Source organism: Cervus canadensis, chromosome X (assembly GCF_019320065.1).
Source record: "Cervus canadensis isolate Bull #8, Minnesota chromosome X, ASM1932006v1, whole genome shotgun sequence".
In the NCBI taxonomy this organism is placed as follows: domain Eukaryota; kingdom Metazoa; phylum Chordata; class Mammalia; order Artiodactyla; family Cervidae; genus Cervus; species Cervus canadensis.
This window is the reverse complement of record NC_057419.1, coordinates 90,113,337-90,140,102: the sequence shown is the minus strand read 5'-3', so window position 1 is coordinate 90,140,102 and position 26,766 is coordinate 90,113,337. Positions and strand designations below refer to the sequence as shown.

The following is a 26,766-nucleotide window of genomic DNA, read 5'->3' as shown; positions in this document are numbered from 1 at the left end:
CCCCCTGGTAGTTGACATCTAATCTTACTTCATTGTGCTCAGAAAAGAGGCTTGCAGTGATTTCAGGTTTTTTTTTGTTTTTTTTTTTTTGTTTTTTTTTTAATTTACCAAGGCTAAATTTATGGCCCAAACTGTGGTCTATCCTGGAAAAGGTTCCGTGTGCACTTGAGAGAAAGATGAAGCTCATTGTTTTGGTGTGAAATGTCCTATAGATATCAACTAGGTCTAATTGGTCTATTGTATCATTTAAAGTTTGTGTTCCTTGCTAATTTTCTGTTTAGTATATTCATCCATAGGTTTGAGTGGGGCATTAAAGTCTCCCGCTATTATTCTGTTACTGTTGATTTCCCCTTTCATACTTGTTTGCATTTGCCTTACATATTGTGGTGCACCTATCTTGGGTGCATATATATTTAAAATTGTTATATCTTCTTCTTGGATTCATCCTTTGATTATTATTTCAAAGTCTATTTTATCTGACATGAGTATTGCTACTCCTGCTTTCTTTTGGTCTCCACTTGAATGAAATATCTTTTTCAGCCCTTCACTTTCAGTGTGTATGTGTCCCTTGGTTTGAGGTTGATCTCTTGCAAACAGCATATATATGGGTCTTGCTTTTGCATCCATTCAGCCAGTCTTTGTCTTTTGGTTGGGGCATTCAACCCACTTATATTTAAGGAAATCATTGATAAGTATGATCTCGTTGTCATTTACTTTGTTATTTTGGGTTCAAGTTTATAAACCTTTTCTGTGTTTCCTGTCTAGAGAAGATCCTTTAGCATTTGTTGAAGAACTGGTTTGGTGGTGCTAAACTCTCTTGGCTTTTTCTTGTCTGTGAAGCTTTTGATTTCTCCTTTATATTAGAATGAGTTCCTTGCTTGGTACCGTAATATCGGTTTAGTTTTTTCTCTATCATCACTTTATGTGTGTCCTGCCATTCCCTTTTGGCCTGAAGAGTTTCTATTGAAAAATCAGCTGTTATCCTTATGGAAATCCCCTTGGGTGTTATTTGTTTTGTCTTGTTTTTCCCTTGCTTCTTTTGATATCTGTTCTTTTTGTTTGATTTTCATTAATTTGATTAATATGTGTCTTGGGGTGTTTCTCCTTGGGTTTATCCTGTTTGGGACTTTCTGTGTTTCTTGGACTTTCGTGGCTATTCCTTCCCCATTCTAGGGAAGTTTTCAACTCTTATCTCCTCAAGTGTTTCCTCATGGCCTTTCTTCTTGTCTTCTTCTTCTCCTATGATGAGAATGTTGGGGTGTTTGACAGTGTCCCAGAGGTCTCTGAGGTTGTCCTCATTTCTTTTAATTATCTTTTCTTTTTTTCCTCTCTGCTTTATTTATTTTCACCATTCTATCATCTTCCACCTCACCTATCCTAACTTCAGCCTCAGTTATTCAACTGTTGGTTCCCTCCAGAGTGATTTTGATCTCAGTTATTGCATTATGTATTATTCTTTGACACTTTTTTATTTCTTTTTGGTCCTTGTTAAACTTTTCTTGAATCTTCTCAATTCTTGTCTCCAGACTATTTACCTGTAACTCCATTTTGTTTTCAAGATTTTGAATCATTTTTACTATCATTATTCTGAATTCTTTTTCAGGTGGACTCCCTATCTCCTCCTCCTTTGTTTGGTTTGGTGATCATTTATCATGTTCCTTTACCTGCTGAATATTTCTCTGCCTTTTCATCTTGTTTATTGCTGTGTTTGGGGTGCCCTTTCTGTTTGCTTGAAGTTTGTGGTTCCTCTTTATTGTGGAGGTTCCTCCCTGTGGGTGGGGTTGGACGAGTGTATTGTTAAGGTTTCCTGCATCTATGTTCTGGTGGTTGGAGTTGGATCTCTTCTCTGTGAGTGCAATGAAGTGTCCAGTAGTGAGTTTTGAGGTGTCCATGTGTTTGGTGTAACTTTTGGCCGCCTGTATTTTTGTGCTCAGGGTTATGTTCTTGTGTTGTTGGAGAATTAACTTGATATTACTTGCTCTGAAACTTGTTGGCTCTTGGGTGGAGCTTGTTTTCAGTGTACATATGGAGGCTTTTGGATGAGCTCTTGTTGATTAATGTTCCCTGGAGTCAGTTTTCTGACAAACCCACAGCAAGCATCACCCTCAATGGTGAAAAATTGAAAGCATTTCCCCTAAAATCAGGAACAAGACAAGGGTGCCCACTCTCACCACTACTATTCAACATAGTTTTGGAAGTGTTGGCCACAGCAATCAGAGCAGAAAAAGAAGTAAAAGGAATCCAGATAGGAAAAGAAGAAGTGAAACTCTCTCTGTTTGCAGATGACATGATCCTCTACATAGAAAACCCTAAAGACTCAACCAGAAAATTACTAGAGCTAATCAACGAATATAGTAAAGTTGCAGGATATAAAATTAACACACAGAAGTCCCTTGAATTCCTATACACTAACAATGAGAAAACAGAAAGAGAAATTAAGGAAACAATACCATTCACCATTGCAACAAAAAGAATAAAATACTTAGGAGTATAATTCCCTAAAGAAACAAAAGACCTATACATAGAAAACTATAAAACACTGATGAAAGAAATCAAAGAGGGCACAAAGAGATGGAGAAATATACCATGTTCATGGATTGGAAGAATCAATATTTTCAAAATGGCTATACTACCCAAAGCAATCTATAGATTCAATGCAACCTGCCTGACTTCACAAAGACAGAAATATAGCTCAATGGAAAAGAATAGAAAGCCCAGAGATAAATCCACAAACCTATGGACACCTTATCTTCGACAAAGGAGGCAAGGATATACAATTGAGAAAAGACAACCTCTTTAACAAGTGGTGCTGGGAAAACTGGTCAACCACTTGTAAAAGAATGAAACTAGAACACTTTCTAACACCATACACAAAAATAAACTCAAAATGGATTAAAGATCTAAATGTAAGACCAGAAACTATAAAACTCCTAGAGGAGAACATAGGCAAAACACTCTCCGACTTAAATCACAGCAAGATCCTCTATGACCCACCTCCCAGAATATTGGAAATAAAAGCAAAAATAAACAAACGGGACCTAATGAAACTTAAAAGCTTTTGCACTACAAAGGAAACTATAAGTAAGGTGAAAAGACAGCCCTCAGATTGGGAGAAAATAATAGCAAATGAAGAAACAGACAAAGGATTAATCTCAAAAATATACAAGCAACTCCTGCAGCTCAATTCCAGAAAAATAAATGACCCAATTCAAAAATGGGCCAGAGAACTAAACAGACATTTCTCCAAAGAAGACATACAGATGGCTAACAAACACATGAAAAGATGCTCAACATCACTCATTATTAGAGAAATGCAAATCAAAACCACAATGAGGTACCATTACACGCCAGTCAGGATGGCTGCTATCCAAAAGTCTACAAGCAATAAATGCTGGAGAGGGTGTGGAGAAAAGGGAACCCTCTTACACTGTTGGTGGGAATGCAAACTAGTACAGCCGCTATGGAAAACAGTGTGGAGATTTCTTAAAAAACTGGAAATAGAACTGCCATATGACCCAGCAATCCCACTTCTGGGCATACACACCGAGGAAACCAGATCTGAGACATGTGCACCCCAATGTTCATCGCAGCACTGTTTATAAAAGCCAGGACGTGGAAGCAACCTAGGTGCCCATCAGTAGATGAATGGATAAAGAAGCTGTGGTACATATACACCATGGAATATTACTCAGCCGTTAAAAAGAATTCATTTGAATCAGTTCTAATGAGATGGATGAAACTGGAGCCTATTATACAGAGTGAAGTAAGCCAGAAAGATAAAGACCATTACAGTATACTAACACATATATATGGAATTTATAAAGATTGTACTGATAACCCTATATGCAACACAGAAAAAGAGACACAGATGTATAAAACAGACTTTTGGACTCTGTGGGAGAAGGCGAGGGTGGGATGTTTCAAGAGAACAGCATCGAATCATGTATATTATCTAGGGTGAAACAGATCACCAGCCCAGGTTGGATGCATGAGACAAGTGCTCGGACCTGGTGCACTGGGAAGACCCAGAGTGATCGGGTAGAGAGGAAGGTGGGAGGAGGGGGTGGGATGGGGAATACATGTAAATCCATGGCTAATTCATGTCAATGTATGACAGAAACCACTACAATACTGTAAAGTAATTAGCCTCCAACTAATAAAAATAAATGAAAAAAAAAAGCAAAATCACTATTTTATATATATATGGAACTTGTTTTAAAAATACGGTCTTTTTTGCAAGGTAATAGGTTATAAAAATGAAAATTAACGGAGTAATAAAGAGCTTAAAAATAAAAAAAATTTAAAAATGTTAATAGTAAAATATATCTAGGAATTTCTCTGGAGCTGTTGAGGGTAGTGTGGGGTCAGTTCATTTTCAGATAATTCTTTGTTCCACCTTATACTTCTTCTCAATGTCTATTGTCCCCTTCCAGTGTAGTCAATGCTATCTAAAGGGTGACTGTCACTTCCAACGTGGTTCCCTCTTCTTTGTTTATTTTGGCTTCCTCTGTTTGCAAGTCTCTTCAGTGTTTAATTTCCACCCTAACACAAGGTGGCAAAAGTGGTCACTTATTTAGGCTCGCTGGTTCATTTGTGCTGTTGTGGGGGTGGGGGGAGGAACACTGCAAACAAATATCAGTGGTGTGTGTGGGGAGTGCTCGCATTGTCTGGGCCACACTGGGTTTGCCCCTGCTCACGGTGTGTGTGCTTTCCCGGTCTACACTGCTCAGGCTCCAGGTTGCTCTGCATGGGAACTGTCTAATCCAGGCCCTATGTTGTGTGCACTTCCCAGGTCTAAGCTGCTCAGGTTCATGTTCTTGGGTACCCCACAAAGGCACAGACTCAGTTGGGTCTGCATTTTGTGCCCTTCCTAGGTCCGAGCAGCTCAGGTGACCAGGTCCTTGGTGAGCACACTCTCCCAGGTGTGCAGTGTGTCTTATCACCTCCCTGGTCCCAGCCACTTCGTTTCCTGGGTGTGAAGCAAGAGGCCATCTCAGGTGTATTCTGTGTCTCCTCTGGGGAGCTGATCTCTGACTACGACTGTCCTGGTGGATGTCAACCATCCAGGATCCCAGGAAGACTTGGTTAGCAACTGAGAGCCTGCTCACAGTTTGGTAGAGTGTGCTCTCTCTGGGGCTGAGATTGCTCCTCGCATTCTGGCTCTGGCTGCCACCTGCCTGCCTCTCTGCCTCTGGTGGGGGTGGGGGGTGGGGCAGTTCATACCCAGCTAGCTAGCTCTCCTCTGGTACTCCCTCAGCTCTTTGTTCTGTGAGCAGGCCTGACAGTGCCTTAGATTAGAGCTTTGTGCAGGAAAGTTCTCTCTCTCTCTCTCTTGTTTTTCTCTCTTTCTCTGGCTATCCCACAGTTTGGGTTGATATCTCACGTTGGCTCCCTCAGATTGTCCTCAGGGCATTCAGGCCTGGTCCTTACACTAAGCTCACAACCCGTGTCTCTCTGTTCAGCCCCTGCTCACTGCTGGTGGACACAAGCATCTGGGCTACTTCTCCTCTGGGGCTTGTGCTTAGGCGCACATTCTGTATTTGTTTGTTTATTTGTTTAACCCCTGGTTATGTTGCCCTCTGAGATTCCCAAACTCCCCACAGACCCGCTGGTGAGAGGGTTTCTTGGTGTTTGGAAAATTCTCCTCCTTCACGACTCCCTCCCCAGGACTGGTCTCCATCCCTAACTCTTTTGTCTTTCTTTTTATCTTTTACATTTTGTCCTACCTCCTTTTGAAGAGAATGGGTCACTTTTCTGGGTGCCTGGTGTCCTCCATCAGCATTCAGAAATTGTTTGGTGGAATTTGCTCAGTGCTCAATCGATCTTTTGATGAATTTGTGGGGGAGAAAGTGATCTCCCCATCCTATTACTCCACCATTTTAGGACTGCTGCCTCTCAATCATGTTTTCTTAATGCATTTATCCATCAAAGTACACTCAGGCTGTTTCCATGGCTTAGTAGTATGATAATATTGCAGAGAACATGGGGGTGAAAATATATAGTGAATATATTGGTTTCATTTTCTTTGAATATACACCCAGAAGTGAGATTGCAAAATCATATAGTAGATGTATTTTAGTTAGTCTAACTAACTAACATCAAAAGATGTTAGTCTTTTGAAGAACATCCATATCTTTTCCATAGTGTCTGCATGAAGTTACAGTTTTCTTTTCATCAAAATCACCAGCATTTCTTATATCTTGTCCTTTTTATAATATCTATTGTAGCAGGTGTGAGATTGGTACTCATAGTGGTTTTGATTTTCATTTTTCTGATTATTTGCAATTTTGAGCACCCTTTCATGCACTTGTTGTCCATTTGGGTTTTTTTATGAAAAGTATTTTTAGCTCCTCTGCCCATTTTTAGATGGATATTTTTTTGGGTTTCTATTTGCTATTGAGTTTATGAAAACCTTATATCAACACATTTTGAATATTATCCTCTTTTTTAAATTTATTTATTTTAATTGGAGTCTAATTATTTTACAATGTTGTGGCGGGTTTTGCCATACATCAACATGAATCAGCTGAATATTATCCTCCCATTAGACATCTGTTTTGCAAATACTTTCTCCCATCTCATACATTGCCTCTTCCCTTTTGACATTCCAACTATCTGATTTTTGTTGCAAAATCTTCTATACATGCTGACCCCTCCCTTATTTTTTTGGAATAGTCCCTCAGAGCTATCTGAAAGGCTGTCTTCCAGTCTCAAATCCTCAGAAAGTCTGCTGAATAAAACATAATTCTCAACTTTTAGGTTGTGTATTTTTTTCATTACATATCCTAGTAGCTACAGAGTGGATTTTCTGAAGTGTGCAAAGAATGAAATCAGGAGAAGGAAATAAGAAATCATTCCAATAGTTCCAGAAAGAGAAGATGATGGCTTAAACCAAGTAGTGACAATGGAGATGATGAGATGTTATCAGTTTTGAGAAGTCAAGATGACTTGAACTCAAGATAATCCTAAGGTTTTTGTCCTGAGAAATAGGGATAAATGAATTTGTCATTGATTGAAAGAGGGAAGAATTAAAGCAAGTTTGAAGGAGATGGAGAATCAGAAGTTTGCTTTTAGGCATGCTACTTTTGAATGGTCTATCGGTATCCTCAAAAGGAGATGTTGAATAGATAATAAGATATATATGTTGGTATTTCAGGGAGAGAGAAGAGGAAAAGATATATATAGCTGAGAGTCATTGGTATACAGGAAGTATGTAAAGCCATGAGAATGGATATTGATATGGCTTAACACAATAAATAAGAATAAGAAGTGGCAACAAGTAAACAGAGGAACTGTGCAAAAACCCAAATAACCACAATGGTGTGGTGACTAGAGCCAGACATCCTAAAGTATAAAGTCAAGAGAGGCTTAGGAGACATTACTACAAACAATGCTAGTGTAGGTGATAGAATTCCAGCTGAGCTATTTCAGATTCTAAAAGATGAAACAATTAAAGTGCTGCACTCAATACATCAGCAAATTTGGAAAATTCAGCAGTGGCCAGAGGACTGGAAAAAGTCAATTTTCATTCTAATCCCAAAGAAGGGCAATGTCAATGAATGAAAATATTACTGTACAATTTTGCTCACTTCACATGCTCAAAATCCTTCAAGCTAGGTTTTAGCAGTATGTGAACCAAGAACTTCCAAGAGGTACAAACTGGATTTAGAAAAGGTAGAGGAACTAGATATAATGCTGGCAACATTCCTTGGATCATAGAGAAAGCAAGGGAATTGCAGAAAAATATCTGCTTCATTGATCATGCTAAAGCATTTGACTGTGTGGATCACAACAAACTGTGGAAAACTCTTAAAGAGATAACTTCTGCAGCAGAGACAGTCCATGTCCTGGCACACTTGGCACCGCCAGGGTCCCTGCAAGTCAAGCAGCTGTGCCACCTTCTCACTCAACTCTCACTGAGGCAGAGCTGCCACAGGCAAAAAAAAAAAAAAAAAAAAAAAAGTCTTGTGTCTATGCACCCAGGGTCGCTTCTGTCATGTCCAACTCTGCGACCCTATAGACTGTGGCCTTCCAGGCTTCTCTGTCAGGGAAAGGGGGTTCTCCAGGCAAGAATACTGGAGTATATTGGTCAGTACTTGTTGCCATACACTTCTAGAGCATTATATTTCCTGCTGCTCTAGCCGCTGACTCCTCTGAGTACCTGGTGCTGCCAGAACCCCTGCACCCCAAGCAGCTGCTCTATCTCCACACCTGGCCCTCACAGGGGCAAACCCAAGACCTCCAGGACAGCCTCAGGAGCAAACCCCAGAGGATGATCCACATGCAGAGGTGGAAATAAAACGACAATTGAAACTCAGGGTCAGTGAGGCTAAGAAAGAATACCCAAAATCTTTCCACCAACTGTACAAACTTCAGATTAAATCCACACCATCAACTAGGCAGACTCTGTGTCAATGGAATGTATAAAAGATCATTGAGAGTTCCCACAAAAGAAAACATACTAGTTCTGATAGCTGTGGATGCTGGAGGCAAGAACACATAGGAGTATGATCCAATTAGAATCTGAGCTACCCCCAACAGCAGGTCCAGAGATCAGCACAGTGTTGGAGGACATCCTAGGGAGGTGAGGCGGACTGTGACTCCCAGCAAGGGAAAGGACTCTGAGAGCAGTGATTCAGGAAAAGTATTTATTCTTCTTATGTTTTGACTTGCTCTATAGATTCTTTGGGATTTTTTTCCCTCCCCTCCTCCTTCATTTTAGTTGTTGATTTTATTGGCACTATAAAATCTAATTAAGCTTTTGAGATTTCTTTTCCTCAGTCACATTTTTTATTGCTGTTATAAACCCCTGCATCTACGTTTGGCTTTTGCAGTTCTGTTGAGTTTTCCTTTTTTTTTTTTTTTAATTTCTCTCTCTCTCTCTTTTTAATTTTTTAAACCTATTATTAATTTTTCTACATTTATTCCCTTGTTTGCTTTTCTTGGTGTTCTTTTCCCCTTGCAGTTAATCTTTAATGTATATAAATCTTTATCTACCTCTATTCAACTTTGCACATCTATTCTTTCATTCTTTCCTTTCATCTCAACATATTTGTTAGTTTTATTTTCATTGCTTTATTCCCCAATTGGCACCTTGCTCTAGTATTGTTTTCCAGTTTGTGTTTTATTAATTATGTTCTGGTAGATACAATTTTTGGTTTCCTTTGTTTGCTGGGTCAAACTATTGTACTTTATTTTTTTTTTCCTTTTTTTTTTAATTTTTTTTTTTTTTTATTAGTTGGAGGTTAATTACTTCACAACATTTCAGTGGGTTTTGTCATACATTGATATGAATCAGCCATAGATTTACACGTATTCCCCATCCCGATCCCCCCTCCCACCTCCCTCTCCACCCGATTCCTCTGGGTCTTCCCAGTGCACCAGGCCCGAGCACTTGTCTCATGCATCCCACCTGGGCTGGTGATCTGTTTCACCATAGATAGTATACATGCTGTTCTTTTGAAACATCCCACCCTCACCTTCTCCCACAGAGTTCAAAAGTCTGTTCTGTATTTCTGCTTTTTAATATGCTATCTAGGTCAGTCATAAGTTTCCTTCCAAAGAGTAGGCATCTTTTAATTTCATGGCTGCAATCATCATCTACACTGATTTTGGAGCCCAAAAAAATAAAGTCTGACACTGTCTCCCCATCTATTTCCCATGAAGTGATGGGACCAGATGCCATGATCTTAGTTTTCTGAATGTTGAAATTTAAGTCAACTTTTTCACCCACCTCTTTCACTTTCATCAAGAGGCTCTTTAGTTTCTTCACATTCTGCCATAAGGGTGATGTCATCTGCATCTCTGAGGTAATTGATATTTCTCCCAGCAATCTTGATTACAGCTTGTGCTTCCTCCAGCCAAGTGTTTCTCATGATGTACTCTGCATATAAGTTAAATAAGCAGGGTGACAATATACAGCCTGACATACTCCTTTTCTTATTTGGAACTAGTCTGTTGTTCCATTTCCAGTTCTAACTGTTGCTGCCTGACCTGCACAGAGGATTCTCAAGAGGCAGGACAGGTTGCCTGGTATTCCCATCTTTTTCAGAATTTTCCACAGTGTATTGTGATCCACACAGTCAAAGGATTTGGCATACTAAATAAAGCAGAAATAGATCTTTTTTCTGGAACTCTCTTGCTTTTTTGATGATCCCAGCAGATATTGGCAATTTGATCTCTGGTTCCTCTGCCTTTTCTAAAACCAGCTTGAACATGTAGAAGTTCACGGTTCACGTATTGCTGAAGCCTGGCTTGGAGAATTTTGAGCATTACTTTACTAGCATGTGAGATGAGTCCAATTGTGTGGTAGTCTGAGCATTCTTTGGCATTGCCTTTCTTTGGGATTGGAATGAAAACTGACCTTTTCCAGTCCTGTGGCCACTGCTGAGCTTTCCAGATTTGCTGGCATATTGAGTGCAGCACTTTCACAGCATCATCTTTTAGAATTTGAAATAGCTCAACTGGAATTCCATCAACTCCACTATCTTTGTTCGTAGTGATACTTCCTAAGGCCCACTTGACTTTACATTCCAGGATATCTGGCTCTAGGTGAGTGATCACATCATTGGGATTATCTGGGTCATGAAGATATTTTTTTGTACAGTTCTTCTGTGTATTCTTGCCACCTCTTCTTACTATCTTTTGCTTCTGCTAGCTTCATATCATTTATGTCCTTTATTGAGCCCATCTTTGCATGAAAAAGTATCTCTAATTTTCTTGAAGAGATCTGTAGTCTTCCCCCTTCTATTGTTTTCCTCTACTTCTTTGCATTGATCGCTGAGGAAGGCTTTCTTATCTCTCCTTGCTATTCTTTGGAACTCTGCATTCAAATGGGAATATCTTTCCTTTTCCCCTTTGCTTTTTACTTCCCTTCTTTTCACAGCTCTTTGTAAGGCCTCCTCAGAAAGCCATTTTACTTTTTTGCATTTCTTTTTCTTGGGGATGATATTTTTTTTTCCCATTTATCTTTATTCGTTGGAGGCTAATTACTTTACAATATTGTACTGGTTTTTGCCATACATTGACATGAATCAATCATGGATTTACATGTGTTCTTGGCGATGATCTTGATCCCTGTTTCCTGTACAATATCACAAACCTCTGTCCATAGTTCATCAGGCACTCCGTCTATTAGACCTAGTCCCTTAAATCTTTAGGTTATACCTGAATGGTCTAGTGGTTTTCCCCACTTTCTTCAACTTAAGTCTGAATTTGGCAATAAGGAGTTCATGATCTGAGCAACAGTCAGCTCCCAGTCTTTTTTTTTTTTTTTTTTTTTTTTGCTGACTGTATAGTGCTTCTGCATCTTTGACTGCCAAGAATATAATCAATTTGATTTTGGTGTTGACCATTTGGTGATGTCCATGTGTAGAGTCTTCTCTTGTTGGAAGAGGCTGTTTGTTATGACCAGTGCATTCTCTTGGCAAAACTCCATTGGCCTTTGCCCTGCTTCATTCTGTATTCCGTGGCCAAATTTGACTGTTACTCTGGGTATCTCTTGACTTCCTACTTTTATATTCCAGTCCCCTATAATGAAAAGGACCTCTGTTTTGTGCGTTAATTCTAAAAGGTCTTGTAGGTCTTCATAGAACCGTTCAACTTCAGCTTCTTCAGCATTGCTGGTCGGGACATAGACTTGGATTATCATGATATTGAATGGTTTGCCTTGGAAACGAACAGAGGTCATTCTGCCATTTTTGAGAATGCATCCAAGTACTGCATTTTGGACTCTTTTGTTGACCATGATGGCTACTCCATTTCTTCTAAGGGATTCCTGCCCACACTAGTAGATATAATGGTCATCCGAGTTAAATTCACCCATTCCAGTCCATCTTCGTTCACTGATTCCTAGGATGTCGACTTTCACTCTTGCCATCTCCTGTTTGATCATTTTCTATTTGCCTTGATTCATGGACCTAACATTCCAGGTTCCTATGCAATATTGCTCTTTACAGCATCGGACCTTGCTTCTATCATCAGTCTCATCCACACCTGGGTTTTGTTTTTCCTTTGACTCCATCCCTTCATTCTTTCTGGAGTTATTTCTCCACTGATCTCCAGTAGCATACTGGGCACCTACCGACCTGGGGAGTTCACCTTTCAGTGTCCTATCTTTTTGCCTTTTCATACTATTCATGGGGTTCTCAAGGCAAGAATATTGAAGTGGTTTGCTGTCCCCTTCTCCAGTGGGCCACATTCTGTCAGACCTCTCCACCACGATCCGTCCACCTTGGGTGGCTCCACATGGCATGGCTTAGTGTCATTGAGTTAGACAACCTGTGGTCCATGTGATCAGATTGGCTAGTTGTCTGTGATCATTGTTTCAGTCTGTCCACCTTCTGATGTCTTCTCTCAGCACCTACTGTCTTACTTGGATTTCTCTTACCTTGAATGTGGAGTTTCTCTTCATATCTTCACCGAGCAAAGTGCAGCTGCTGCTCCTTACCTTGAATGTGGGGTAGCTCCTCTCGGCCGTAGCCCCTGAGCTTGGGCATGGGGTAGCTCCTCTCAGCCCACCCCTGACCTTGGGGGTGGGGTAACTCCTCCCGGCCACTCCTTGGACATGGGGTAGCTCCCCTTGGCCTCTCCTGCGCCGTCGCATAGCAGCCACTCCTGCACCAGTGTGTAGGATTAATTTCCAAAATATACAAGCATCTCATACAACTCAATGCTGGAAAAACAAACAACCCAGTCAAAAAGTGAGAGAAAGACTTAAACAAACATTTCACTAAAGATAACATGCAGATGGCTAACAAACACATGAAAAGATGCTCAACATCACTCATTATTAGAGAAATGCAAATCCAAACTACAATGGGCTATCACCTCACATGAGTCAAAATGGCCATTATCAAAAAGTCTACAAACAAATGCTGGAGAGGGTGTGGAGCAACGGGAATACTCTTGCACTGTTGATGGAAATGTAAAGTAATACAGCCACTATGGAAGGCGGCAGGAGACTCATTAAAAAACTAGGAATAAAACCACCATATGACACAACAATCCCACTCCTAGGCATATATCCTGAGGAAACCTAAATTGAAAAAGACACATGTACCCCACTGTTCAATGCAGCACTATTTACAATAGCTAGAACATGGAAGCAATGTAGATGTCCATCAACAAATAAAGAAGTTGTGGTACATATACACAATGGAATATTACTCAGTCATAAAAAGGAACACATCTGAGTCAGTTCTGATGAGGTGGATGAACCTAGAACCTATCATACAGACTGAAGTGAGTCAGAAAGAGAAAGATAAATATCGTATTCTAATGCATGTATATGGATCTAGGAAAATGGTACCGAAGAATTTATTTACAGGGCAGCAATGGAGAAACAGACATAGAGAATAGACTTATGGACATGGGGAGAGGGGAGGAAAGGGTGAAATGTATGGAAAGAGTAACATGGAAACTTACATTACCATATGTAAATAAGATAGCCAACGGGAATTTGCTATATGGCTCAGGAAACTCAAACAGGGGCTCTGTATCAGTCTAGAGGTGGGGGGATGGGGGGGGGGGGGGGGGGGGGGGAGGGGAGGGAGGTTCAAAAGGGAGGGGATGTGTGTATCCCTATGGCTGATTCATGTTGAGCTTTGACAGAAAACAGCAAAATCCTATAAAGCAATTATCCTTCAATAAAAAATAAGTTTAAATAAAAGCAGGACATCACTTTGCAAACAAGGTCTATATAGTCAAAGGTATAGTTTTTCCAGTAGTCGTGTATGGATGTGCGAACTGGACCATAAAGAATTGCAAGTGGTGAAGAACTGATGCTTTCCAATTGTGGTGCTGGAGAAGACTCTTGAGAGTCCCTTGGACAGCAAGGAGATAAAACCAGTCAATATGGAAAATTAACCCTGGATAATGGAAATTAACCCTGAATATTCATTGGAAGGACTGATTCTGAAGCTTCACTACTTTGACCACCTGATGTGAAGAGCCAACTCGTTGGAAAAGATCCTGATACTGGGAAATACTGAAGGCAAAAGGAGAAGAGGGTGGCAGCAGATGAGATGGTTAGATACCATCATTGACTCAATGAACATGAATTTGAACAAACTCCAGGAGATAGTGAAGGACAGGGAAGCCTGGCATGCTGCAGTCCATGGAGTTACACAGAGTTGGACATGACTTAGTGACTGAACAACAACAAAAACAACAATTGCTATAGTAAATAAAAGACTTTGTGATATGAAAATGTAAATAAGAGATGTCTACCTATAATGACAACCAGTTTTGAAAGAAAGTTTGAGGAAGACAGGAGAAAAATTGAAATATATGCTGAGAACAACAAAAACAATAGGAATCAGCTAAAATGAATGCTGAAGTGAAGAAGTGAAAGTCACTTAGTCGTGTCCGACTCCTTGCGACCTTATGGACTATACAGTCCATGGAATTCTCCAGGCCAGAATTCTGGAGTGTGTAGCCTTTTCCTTCTCCAGGGGATCTTCCCAACCCAAGGATCAAACCCAGGTCTCCCACATTGCCGGCAGATTCTTTACCAGTTGAGCCACAAGGGAAGTCCAAAAAAAAAAAAAAAATAAAAGTTGAGGAAAGTGTTTTAAAATTGATTCAAAGGTTCTTTCTTTCTTGACCTTTAACCTAAATTGTATGATGTTGCAAGGGAGCAACTGGGGAAGCTCTTTCTCATATCCTCTAATCTTCACCAATCTCTTCAATCACAAGTATGTTGGAGTCCTTCCCTAAGTTGGTATGTAAGCAACTTAGGAGTTAAGAAGGCGAGTAGGATGAAGATCCAGGGATTTCCTATATATGTGGAATGAGATACATAGCATAATTTCAAAATAAATGAAATTTCAAAAAATCAGATTACAGTGTGAAACTATCTCCTGCCAAATTTGCAGTGAAATATTTTTAAGGACTTGAGGGAAGAAATTAATTCTTGTATTTAATTGCTATGGATATTTATCATAAAAAGAAAGGGATGCAAAACCTGAAGGTAGCATTGTGGCCCTCAGGATCACAGAACTTTAGAGATAAAAGTTGGTTTGCTTTCATCCAGTCTTCTCATCTTCTCATTCCCCAGATGAGTAAACTGAGATCCAGAAATGTTGCCATAAAATCAGATGGCAATCCTTCATAGGATGAGTTTTTGCCTTTGAATTGCTTCTTCCTTTTAGGATTGTTTTAGAGGAGTCAGGGTCCCAGTGGAAAGTGAATACTGATAAACAAACCAGAGTCTGTATTTCTGGCAATGGCTTGGATGTTAACTGATTACAATTTTAAAAAAGAAAGACAGAAAAAAAAAAAAAGAAAACTCCTTTATGGAAGTTTTTAGACAGCCCTATTGAAATTTAAGGAAAATAGGTTTAGTGGTTTGAGATTTCACTGTTGTATCTGTTCTGTTCTTATTATATCTTCATTCTGAGTCTGTTGGTATTAGACTTCAGAACTATTGATGATATGCTGCCTACTCCATCACAAGTCACAGCAAAAGCTCTTAAGATGAAAGACTGTCTTTAATAATGTAAGTTCTCAATACTGAACTTTTAGTGTCCCATGCACAGTTATTTTGAATTTACAAAATGACACTAGTTGGTCCTATTAGCAAATTCTGTTATGCCAGTAGCTCAGTATTCTCACTTTGCTTTTTCTGACATGTAGCTGAGGGGGTTAAGAATGTTTGAAACAGGAGATCTGGAAAACTATCACCAGTACAAGTGATGGAGAATGAAAGGATAGGCTTAGAAGTTTTTAGAAACAATATTATGTTATCACTGGAGTTGCTCTCTATTTAATTATTAAATAAGAAATTTTATATATAGCATATAGATACCCATAGTGTGTACTTGTGCATATGTGAATATACATTTTATCTTGTGTTTGAAGACAAACAGTGACATTTATTACTGAGTGATATGTAAGACTGAAAGTGAAAGTGTTAGTTGCTCAGTCATGTCTGACTCTAGCCCACCAGGCTCCTTTATCCATGGGATTCTCCAAGCAAGAATACTGGAGTGGGTTGCCATTCCCTTTTCCAGGGTATCTTTCTGACCCAGGAATCAAACCCAGGTCTCCTGCATTGTAGGCGAATTCTTTACCATCTGAGCTTCCAGGGAAGCCCAAGGGATCTATAAAATCATTTGCCTTTACTGTCCAATCTCTCTACAGCAGAAGACACAACAAAAAAAGTCCTTGAAAAGGATTATATTATAGTTAACAGCCTGATAACGTTTGGTAGAGTCCAGCTGCCCAACCCAATTTCAGGTGTATATAGATCAGGAATGATCCATCTAGATATGTAGTAAATTATGATGAACAGTAATAGTTTATTAAGATGGAAAATACAGATATATCAAGATTAATAGACCCTTTGTTCCTTTTTCAAAAGCATTGTAGAGGAAAATAAGAGTGGTTCCTATGATCTTACTCTTCTATACACACCATTGTTGAATGAAAATCATTTAGAGATTAAAAACAGTGCCTATCTCCTGAAAGTATGTTGGAAGCATGTCATCAATTCTTATAGTGGGGATAAAATTTCCTATTTGTACATGGAGAAAGGAGATAAATAAAATGTTGCATAAATATTAAATGATAATCTGCCTCAGCAGCATATTAACATAATGATTTATGGCCATCATGTGCTCATCCTAAGGGTTCCTGGCAAAGGGGAACAACAGGATCTATTTCACAAAATTCAGAGTTTACATTTCTCTGACTGATACTGAAATTCTAGTATGTGTGGTTCTCCAGAGAGTTGGATATTTTAACCATAAAAAGTTATCTCTACAAACTCTCATACCTTTTCAAAAGCTGCTTTTTAATTGCACATTTTTCATAAGATGACAAATTAAAATTGAAGGGGCTGGAATATAAGATGTGTAATTTCTACATGGATTTTGTACACATAAGATGTGTATATACTAGATGTATCTTGTAAATATCCTCATAATTACAAGACTTGTCTTTGAAAACCAAATATTAGACAGATTCCCCATAAATATGACTCAGTAGGTGGTGGAAATATGATATTGGTAAATGAATTTTAAAATAAATATGTAATAAAGATATGAACTGTTTTGTTTTTCAAGCACTGTACATTTGTCAAAAACATTTGGAAATATTTCCCAAAGAAGACTTATAAAATGATTGAAGGGTTTTGGGAAAAGGCATCACTTGCTGATCATTCTTGCCTAACCCAAGTTCCAGCCTGCAGTTGGGTGGAGAGTTATAATCAGCCTCCTATCAGATTGTGTGTCATAATGAGAGCTCAGTGCATCACTGGAAATGCAGAGCTGCATTTCCTCCTCATATGACAACAAGATAACAATGCAATCAGAGCTTCTCAAACTCTTTACAAAAAGAAAAGCTTAAATAGAAAACAGCAGCAACAACAGGTGGCATGGATTCCAAAATGGGCTTGCACCCAATAGGAGAAACAACACTGATTAATGAGCATAGCTACAGGGCCTGGTACCAAGCCAGATTCAAATCCCTCTGGTTTTAGAAGAGACTTTAATATTTTATCATCTTATGAAATGGAAGTGAATTAGATGTTGATAACTGGAAGAACTGTTCATTTTATTTTATTTTATTTCTTTTTGCCTGAGTCTAACAACCCCAGGTCCAAGAAGCAGCAGCTTCGTGGGTGCAGGAGGGCCGAGAGGAGCTACTCCACGTTCAAGGTCAGGAAGGGCGGCCATGAGGAGATACCCCTCGTCCAAGGTAAGGAGCAGCAGCTGCGCTTTGCTGGAGCAGCCATGAAGAGATACCCCAGGTCCAGGGTAAGAGAAACCTAAGTAAGACGATAGGTGTTGCGAGAGGGCATCAATGGGCAGACACACTGAAATCATAATCACAGAAAACTAGCCAATCTGATCACAGGACCACAGTCTTGTCTAACTCAATGATACTAAGCCATGCCGTGTGGGGCCAACCAAGACGGATGGGTCATGGTGGAGAAGACTGAGAAAATGTGGTCCACTGGAGAAGGGAATGGCAAACCACTTCAGTATTCTTGCCTTGAGAACCCCACGAACAGTATGAAAAGGCAAAATGATAGGACACTGAAAGAGGAACTCCCCAGGTCTGTAGATGCCCAATATGCAACTGGAGATCAGTGGAGAAATAACTCCAGAAAGAATGAAGGGATGGAGCCAATGCAAAAACAATACCCAGTTGTGGATGTGACTGGAGATAGAAGCAAGGTCCGATGCTGTAAAGAGCAATATTGCATAGGAGCATGGAATGTTAGGTCCATGAATCAAGGCAAACTGGAAGTGGTCAAACAGGAGATGGCAAGAGTGAACGTCGACATTCTAGGAATCAGCTAATTAAAATGGACTGGAATGAGTGAATTTAACTCAGATGACCATTATATCTACTAGTATGGGCAGGAATCCCTTAGAAGAAACGGAGTAGCCATCATGGTCAACAAAAGAGTCCAAAATGCAGTACTTGGATGCAATCTCAAAAATGACAGAATGGTCTCTTTTCATTTCCAAGGCAAACCATTCATTATCACAGTATACCAAGTTCATGCCCCAACCAGTAATGCTGGAGAAGCTGAAGTTGAACGGTCCTCTGAAGACCTACAAGACCTTTCAGAACTAACACCCAAAAAAGATGTCCTTTTCATTATAGGGGACTGGAATGCAAAAGTAGGAAGTCAAGAAATACCTGGAGTAACAGGCAAATTTGGCCTTGGAGTACTGAATGAAGTAGGACAAAGGCTAATAGAGTGTTTGCAAAAGAACGCACTGTTCATAGCAAACACCCTCTTCCAACAACACAAAACAAGACTCCACATGGACATCATCAGATGGTCAACACTGAAATCAGATTGATTCTATTTCTTATAGCCAAAGATGGAGAAGCTCTATACAGTCAGCAAAAACAAGACCGGGAAGTGATGGTGGCTCAGATCATGAACTCCTTATTGCCAAATTCAGACTTAAATTGAAGAAAGTGGGGAAAACCACTAGACCATTCAGGTATGACCTAAATCAAATCCCTTATTACTATACAGTGGAAATGAGAAATAGATTTAAGGGACTAGATCTGATAGAGTGCCTGATGAACTATGGACAGAGGTTCAAGACATTGTACAGGAGACAGGAATTAAGACCATCCACAAGAAAATGAAATGCAAAAAGGCAAAATGGTGGTCTGAGGAGGCCTTACAAACAGCTGTGAAAAGAAGAGAAGCAAAAAGCAAAGGAGAAAAGGAAAGATATTCCCATTTGAATGCAGAGTTCCAACGAACAGCAAGAAGAGATCAGAAAGCCTTCCTCAGCGATCAATGCAAAGAAGTAGAGGAAAACAATAGAAGGGGGAAGACTACAGATCTCTTCAAGAAAATTAGAGGTACCATGGGAACATTTCATGCAAAGATGGGCTCAGTAAAGGACAGAAATGCTATGGACCTAAGAGAAGCAGAAGATATTAAGAAGAAGTGGCAAGAATACACAGAAGAACTGTACAAAAAAGATGTTCATGACCCAATTAATCACGATGGTTGATCACTCACCAAGAGCCAGACCTCCTGGAAAGTGAAGTCAAGTGGGCCTTAGAAAGCATCACTACGAACAAAACTAGTGGAGTTGATGAAATTCCAGTTGAACTATTTCAAATCCTGAAAGATGATGCTGTAAAATACGCCAGCAAATTTGGAAAGCTCAGTAGTGGCCACAGGACTGGAAAAAGTCAGTTTTCATTCCAATCCCAAAGAAAGGCAATGCCAAAGAATGCTCAAACTACCGCACAACTGCACTCATCTCACACACTAGTAAAGTAATGCTCAAAATTCTATAAGCCAGGCTTCAGCAACATGTGAACCATGAACTTCCAGATGTTCAAGCTGGTTTTAGAAAAGGCTAAAAGAATAGAAAAAGGCTAGAGGAACCAGAGATCAAACTGCCAACATCCGCTGGATCATTGAAAAAGCAAGAGAGTTCCAGAAAAACATCTATTTTTGCTTTATTGACTATGCCAAAGCCTTTGATTGTGTAGATCACAATAAACTGTGGGAAATTCTGAGAAAGATGGTGTGAGGCTGTCACGGCTAACGCCATGACAGGCAGCCTAGATTAGGAGTAGGCCTGGTTTACCGGGGTAACATAATTATCAGGCCTCCTGGAGCTAGCCAATCAACATATGCCTAGCAAGAAAAAGGGAACCTATCAGGGGAAAGCTGAAAGCCCCACGTTGGGCCAACAAAAATTGCCTTGCAACTGTGTAACCAATCCACTTGCTCCAACTACCCGTTGTGTAATCAATCCGCTTGCGCCAACTACCTGCTGCTTTTTTTGACCTAATAAATACCCGAGAGGACTGGGGCTCGGGGCCTTTTCATCCTCACACCCTTGGTGAGGGTGGGAGGCCCTGGCTCAAGTCAGTAATAAATTCCCCTATTGCAAGTTGCATTGTTTTGAGGAGTCTTCTTTCCCGACCGGGGACTCTGACTATGGGCAGAACATTTGGGGGCTCATCCGGGATCCCTTGACTGGGGAAGAACGCTCTTTGGAACAAAGAGGAAAAAGGACAGGTAATAGCACTGGTGCTCAGGCAGGTCTGGAAAAGTCCAGTGTAAATCCGAGGCCCTGTTAAAAGGCAGAAAGGTGTCTGGTGTGAGGGAAAGCTTTCCATGAGGGAACGGATTGGCTGTTCCAGCCGGCGTGAGGCTGAGGCCAGTGAGCACGCTGGAAGGCAGCCGGCTCTGTGGGAAGGAGACCTCCTCTCCTAAGCCCAAATCTGGGGAACAATGGACGCCATTCGGTAAGGTGACCCTTGTTCCAGAGGATAGGGAGACTCAGGGGGTCCTGCCCCCCAGTTCTGTGTTGCCAGCCAATGTGTGTCTGTCTATGTGTTTTTCTACGCCCTTTCTGCATCTGTATAACTGCCGGCATTGTCTCCTGTCTCGTTGTTCTTTGGTGTGTTCTTGTCTACTTCCTCCTATAAAGGCTTGGAGCCTCATTTCTGTTTCTGAGAGTTTCAGTGAACAGGCAGACAGTTGTCGGGGCAACTGACGAGTCCCAGCCAGGGCTACTCCCTGGCGGATTCTGAAGGCCTCCCAACAAGTCAGCCCCAGTAACGGGAGCCCGAGAGGGTGAAACTCTTTTCTTTTTTTCTTGTATTCTAAACCGAGAATCTGGCCAAATAAAAACCCATCTGTGTGGGCACGGGACAGGAACTTAAGAGTCGATAGGGCGCCTGCCACTGGAAGACTCCCGTGAAAGGATAAGGGGGTCACGGAATGGGCTAGAAACCCTTAGGGTGCCCGCCCCCAACAAGAAAACTTCCGCGCAACTACTAAGGCACTCAAATAGTTCCACGAAGCATACCACAAGCCCAACCTCCTGGCCGCCACCACTCCCGATAGGATTTTTTGGTGGTAATTCTCGGTGACTTTCTTCTGACTCTCGCTATGGGGCAAGGAGAATCCACCCCTCTCTCTCTCATGACTGATCATTTCTCGGATGTCAGGGCTAGAGCGTATGATCTGTCGCTGCTGGTTACAAAGAGTAAATTAATAATCTTTTGTTCTGCAGAGTGGCCCGCCTTCCAAGTTGGATGGCCTCCAGAGGGAACTTTTCAACCTTCTATTATTCGGGCAGTGAAAGAGAAAGTTATGGCTCCTGATCCCTGGGGCCACCCGAGCCAAGTCCCATATGTTATGGTCTTGCAAGATCTAGTAGAAGATCTGCCCAAGTAGTTAAAACCTTTTGTTCACAAACTCCCTGATTCTCCTAATGTACAAGCCCTGGTTATGGAAACCCCCACTCCCCCAGAGGAAGCCAAGAAGAATAAGGGCCCAAAACCGGTCTTGCAGGAATCCTCGTACTGGAACCTGATTGACTTGGAGACGGAAATTAGGCCCCCACCATATGCCCCTCCTCCGTTGCAGGTTCTCCCGGGGGGAAGAGCGCCCCCCCCAATGAATCAGAAGGGATAAGGGAACCCCGACCCCAGAGAAGAAATAGAGGAAATAGGGGTGAGCAAGATCATGGGGACCCAGAGTTACCTTCATCTACTGTACAGGCACTCCCCGTCCGGGTGGGACCAGCTAACCCGGACAGAGAATGAACCTATCAGTACTGGCCCCTTTTCCACGAATGATCTGTATAATTGGAAAACCCAAAATCCTCCTTTTTCGGAGAAACCCCAAGGCCTCATTAACCCCTTAGATTCCATTTTGTTCACTCACAACCCCACCTGAGATGACTGTCAGCAGCTGTTGCAGGTGCTCTTCACCACGGAAGAATGGGAGCGAATCCTGGCAGAGGCACAGAAACAGGTCCTGGGGGTCGATGGGAGACCAACCGCCTAGCCTCATCTCGTAGACGAGGGGTTTCCTCTGTTGCAGCCTAACTGGGATTTTGAGCGAGTGGAAGGTAGGGAGCGTCTCCGAGTGTACCGCCAGACTCTAATGGCTGGCCTGCGGGCCGCAGCTAGGAAGCCAACAAATTTGGCGAAGGTAAATTTAGTAAGGCAAGAGCCCACTGAGAGCCTGTCAGCCTTCCTAGAGAGGCTAATGGAAGCCTTTAGGCAATACACACCTATGGACCCCCAGGCTGAGAAATCACGCGCTGCAGTTCTACTAGCGTTTGTGAATCAGGCAGACCCAGATATTAGGAAGAAATTACAGAAGATAGAGGGGTTAGGAGAACAGACAATACAAGACTTACTGAAAGCAGCTGAAAAGGTATTTAATAATAGGAAGACCCCAGAAGAAAGGGAGGAACGACTTTGTCGGGAGAAAAAGAGAGACCAAAAAGGCAGGCCCTAAAGAAAGATCAGTGTGCTTACTGCAAAGAACGGGGGCACTGGAAAAATGAGTGCCCTAAGAGGGACCCGAAGAGAGGAACAACCCAGAGAGAGAGAATTTCCCCTGGAACTCGAGTTCTATATGCAGGGGAAGACAGTGGCTAGGGGAGTCAAGACTCGGCACCCCTCCCCGAGTCCTGGGTAACCATACATGTGGAGGGAAACCCGTTGGCTTCATGATGGACACTGGCGCCCAACACTCTGTTTTAAATCAAAAACTGGGACCAATGTCTAAGAAAACCAGCTTGGTGCAGAGAGCCATAGGGACAAAAAAGATATTGTTGGGCCATGGAACAGAAAGTAAATCTGGGGACCCACCAGGTGTCCCATTCATTTTTGGTGATACCAGAATGCCCAGCCCCTCTACTTGGACGGGACTTGTTGACTAAAGTTAATGCTCAGATCCATTTTGGCCCTGGGGGAATGTCAGTCACAGATGGACTTGGGCAGCCGATACATGTCTTGTCTCTAGCTTTAAGAGATGAATACAGACTTTTTGTGCCTAAGCCTTCAGAGGTTATGGCACCAGATATACAACCGTGGGTCCACAAATACCCGTTGGCGTGGGCAGAAATAACAGGAATGGGACTGGCTAAACAGAGACATCCGGTCGTCATTGAACTAAAAGCCTAGGCGACTCCTGTGAGGGTGGGGCAATACCCTATGAGCCAGGAGGCTCGGCGGGGGATCACTCCCCACATTCGACGGCTCATGGATGCCGGAATTCTCAAGTGGTGCCAATCCCCTTGGAACACCCCCTTACTACCGATGAAGAAGCCAGGGAGTACGGATTACAGACCTGTCCAGGACCTACAAGAAGTCAACAAGCGGGTGAGTGACACACACCCTACTGTCCCCAACCCGTATACCCTCCTGAGCAGTCTGCTGCCTGAGTACACTTGGTACACTGTGTTGGACTTGAAAGATGCTTTTTTCAGCCTACCCCTGGTGGCCCAGAGCCAGGAGATATTTGCCTTTGAGTGGACTGAGGGGAAAGGCCAACCGGTAGTACAACTAACTTGGACCCGCCTCCCACAAGGGTTCAAAAACTCCCCTACCTTGTTTAATGAGGCTTTGAGTGAGGAACTCTATGAATATTGGACTCGCCACCCAGAGGTCATCCTGCTGCAATATGTGGATGACCTTATGTTGGCTGGAACCACAGAGGAGGCATGCAGCCGTGCCACCGGTGACCTCTTACAGACTCTAGGCACCTTGGGATATCGTGCTAGCGTAAAGAAGGCGCAAATATCCCGGCAAGAGGTCACCTATTTGGGGTATAAGATCAGGCAGGGGCAAAGGTGGCTAACTCAAGCCATGAAGGAAACAATATTGCAGATACCAGAGCCCAAGACTCCCCGCCAGGTGAGAGAGTTTTTGGGGACTGTTGGATATTGTAGACTGTGGATCATGGGGTTTGCTGAGAAGGCCCAGCCCTTGTATGAGGGAAGTAAAGAGACCCCAAACTGGACTTAGACTGAGCCAATGAAACAGGCTTTCCAGACACTCAGATGGGCCCTACTAAAAGCCCCAGCCCTTGCCCTGCCTAACCCAAATAAGCCATTCCAGCTGTTTGTAGATGAAAAGCAAGGAATAGGAAAGGGGGGTCTTGATGCAACAATGGGGACCATGGAAGCGGCCGGTGGCATACCTTTCAAAATGATTGGACCCGGTGGCCTCTGGGTGGCCCCCTTGCCTCCGCATCATTGCAGCCACTGCCCTCCTCTTCCACAACGCCGACAAGTTGACGTATGGACAGCAACTCTGGGTTTACACCCCCCACGCCATCGAAGGGCTTTTAAAGCAGCCGCCGGGTAAGTGGATCTCCAATGCCCGTTTGACACATTACGAGGCCCTGCTGCTTGATGCCCCACGGGTGCATTTTCAGACCCCTTGCTTCCTGAATCCTGCCACGCTTCTACCTAACCCAGAAAAGGACCGCCCTCTCCATGATTGCAGTGAGATACTGGCTGAGGCCCTGGCGGCTCGAAAAGACTTAACTGATGTGCCGCTAAACAACAGTGAGCTAGTATGGTTCACTGATGGGAGCAGCTATGTAAAAGATGGACAAAGGAAGGCGGGAGCCTCTATAGTTGATGATTCAGGACAGATAATATGGGCTGAGACACTTCCCCCAAAGACGTCTGCACAAAAAGCAGAGTTGATTGCCCTAATACAGGCTTTGGAACAAGCAAAAGGGAAGAGAGTCACCATTTTTACGGACAGCCGATATGCTTTTAGCACTGTCCATATTCAAGGTCCGATATACCAGGAAAGGGGATTTAGAACAGCGGAGGGAAAAGAAGTCAAGAATTTGCCTGAGATCCGCAGGCTCCTGAAAGCTGTTCAACTGCCCCAGGCAGTAGCAATTGTACATGTCCCCAGTCACCAGAAAGGAGAAGACCCTAGGGCACGGGGCAATCGGGCTGCTGATGCGGCCGCTCGAGAAGTGGCCAGCCGGGACTACGCCGCCCCCATATTAGCCGTGGGACTTCCACCTCCTGGTATGGGGACTCTGCTGCCAGTCCCCGACTATTCCCTCCCTGACCTCATTTGGATTAACGAGGATACCACCCTCCAGAAGGATGACAAAGATGGATGGTACCGAGATCAAAACAACAACCTGATATTGCCTGCCATCCTGGGCCATCACCTATGTGAACACCTGCACACAACTACACACTTGGGAGAGAAAAAGACCTTGACACTTCTCCAGACGGCCTGCCTGAGGTTCCCTCCACAAAATGCAACTGTACGAGAGATAATCCAGGCTTGCAAAGCGTGCCAGCTGATGAGGACAGGGAAAAGGCAGCACACTGGAATGAGGTACCGAGGGGAAGAGCCAGGGCAACACTGAGAGATAGATTTCACTGAGGTAAGACCAGGCAAGTATGGGTTGGTTCTGGTAGATACCTTCTTGGGGTGGGTAGAAGCCTTCCCCACTAAGGGAGAGACAGCAACAGTGGTTGCTAAAAAGATCTTAGAAGAGATAGTGCCTAGGTACGGGCTGCCAGTGACTGTGGGCTCTGATAACGGACCTGCCTTTGTGAGCCAGATTGTACAAGGGCTGGCCCAAGCTCTGGGGACAAAATGGAAGTTACATTGTGAATATAATCCCCAGAGCTCAAGACAGGTTGAGAGAATGAATCGGACCCTAAAAGAAACTCTGACAAAGTTGGCAATAGAGACTGGCGAGGACTGGGTGACCCTCCTTCCCTTCATGCTCTTTTGAGCGCATAACACCCCTTATAAGCTGAATCTTACCCCTTTTGAGATTCTGTATGGAAGACCCCCTCCTGTGTGTCCTATATTCAAGGGAAAATGCCTACCACCCCCTACCTTGGAACAATTCCAGCAAACACTGATGGCATTAAGTAAGGTGCATAGCCATGTTTGGAAATTAATTCAAGAGATACACGAGGGAACAAGCAAGGGGACCATCCCCTCACATAATATTGGCCCGGGTGATTGGTTTGGGTAAAACGACACCAATCTAAAGCATTAGAACCTAGATGGAAAGGCCCTTATGTTGTTCTCCTTACCACTCCTACTGCTGTTAAGGTCGACGGGATCGGGCCCTGGGTTCACTGCAATCATGTGCGGAAAGCCACCCCGGAAGAACAGAAGAAGGCGCAAGCAGAATGGGAGGCAAGACCTCACCCGTCAAATCCTTTGAAACTGAAACTCATACGACGGGAGCCCTCTTAACTCTCCTGCTGATAACAGTTTTCATCGGCCCAGGAGCAACCAGCCACAACCCCCATCAGCCAGCTAACCTGCCTTGGATGATCTACAATCCTGAGACTGGAGAAGTGCTTAATTTGAGCTCCAACGTGGCCCCCAAAGGGACATGGTGGCCAGTACTGACCTTTGATTTGTGCATGCTGGCGGCTGACGGTAATGGGTTTGGTCCCCACCAACTAACCAAGTTCTTTGCCCACGGCTCTTTCGGTCTGTTCACCCGTA

At 42.6% G+C, this 26,766-nt stretch overlaps 1 pseudogene; it reads left to right on the top strand.

Annotated features, from left to right (window-relative positions):
* The first annotated feature begins 7,048 nt into the window (after window positions 1–7,048).
* On the top strand, window positions 7,049–26,552 carry LOC122435647 (annotated as a pseudogene).
* The last annotated feature ends 214 nt before the right edge of the window (window positions 26,553–26,766 follow it).